This window comes from Brassica oleracea, chromosome C8, assembly GCF_000695525.1.
Source record: "Brassica oleracea var. oleracea cultivar TO1000 chromosome C8, BOL, whole genome shotgun sequence".
Classification (NCBI taxonomy): Eukaryota; Viridiplantae; Streptophyta; class Magnoliopsida; order Brassicales; family Brassicaceae; genus Brassica; species Brassica oleracea.
In genome coordinates this window covers 38,999,124-39,000,610 of record NC_027755.1, presented here as the reverse complement: position 1 = coordinate 39,000,610, position 1,487 = coordinate 38,999,124, and the positions used below count along the sequence as shown (strand labels likewise).

Here is a 1,487-nt window from a genome sequence, read left to right as displayed (position 1 = left end):
ATTTAAAAAATAAGGGTTAGGGTTACAAATGGGTTTGCAGGGTTAGCCCTAACCCTGTTAGGTTGAGCCCATATTAACATCCCTACTCATACCCGAGTTTCAACATCTTCCCCATAGCGGAAAAGGCAAAACCGAGTTTACGACGCCTGCAGTAGCAATTGATCACAATAGTCAGAGTGTAGTTGTTATGTGTGATCCCTAGGGATGTTAATATGGGCTCAACCTAACAGGGTTAGCCCTAATCCTGCAAACCCATTTGTAACCCTAACCCTTATTTTTTTAAACAGGGTTTAAACAGGGTTGGCCCTAATAGGACCAGAGTTTAAATTCTAACCCTTTTATTTTGATTCACACAACTATTATACAATATTTAATAATGTTTTTCACCAAAAAAAACTTATAGTCGAGTTTTCTCGCCAAAAACTAAACAACGAAATTTTCCGTCGAAACCGCAAAATCGAGTTTTCAACTAAAACAACCTCCAAAAATGTAAAATCGAGTTTTTCGTCAAAACTTCAAAATCGAGTTTTCCCGCAAAAAAATCAAAATCGAATTTTCCCGTGAAAACGTAAAATTAAGTTTTTTTTAGAAAACCCGTAAAATGGTCTGCTTTTGCGATTTTGGGAGGAAAACTTTTGATTTTGATGCTCAACAAATTGGAAGAAAGAATCATATCATATCTTAATTTTTCTAGCTTTATCTTTAAAATTTAAGAACAAAAATAAATGAAATATTTTTTTCAATTAAATGAGCTAACCCTGGTACCAGCTCTAACCCTTGATTATAAATATGGCTAAAATAGGGTTGGGTTAAAATAGAGTTGGACTTATAATAAACAAAAGAGGGTTGGACCCTAACCCTGTAGTTAACATCCCTAGTGATCCCTTGCAACTCCATCTTCTTGTAGGGATGTTAACTACAGGGTTAGGGCCCAGCCCTCTTTTGTTTATTATAAGCCCAGCCCTATTTTAACACAACCATTTTTTACCCTATTATAATCAAGGGTTAGGGCTGGTACCAGGGTTAGCTCATTTAATTGAAAAAAATATTTCATTTATTTTTGTTCTTAAATTTTAAAGATAAAACTAGAAAAATTAAGATATGATATGATTCTTTCTTCCAATTTGTTGAGCATCAAAATCAAAAGTTTTCCTCCCAAAATCGCAAAAGCAGACCATTTTACGGGTTTTCTAAATTGTGTTTTTTTCCGCCAAAACCTAATTTAAGTTTTTCCACCAAAACCACAAAATCAAGTTTTCCCGCCAAAACCGCAAAATCGAGTTTTCCCGCAAAAACAGCAAAAACCGCAAAATCGAGTTTTCCTGTCAAAACCGGCAAATCAAGTTTTCCCGCCAAAACTGTAAAATCGCGTTTTCCCGCCAAAACAGCAAAATCAAGTTTTCCGCCGAAACCGGCAAATCGGGTTTTCCCGCAGAAACCGTAAAATCTAGTTTTTCCGCCAAAACCGCAAAATCGAGTTTTCCCGC

The 1,487-nt window shown here is 35.8% G+C and overlaps 1 pseudogene; it reads right to left on the bottom strand.

Moving 5' to 3' along the window:
- The window catches only part of LOC106311105, a 4,819-nt pseudogene that overhangs the window by 2,297 nt on the left and 1,035 nt on the right, over nt 1-1,487 (bottom strand).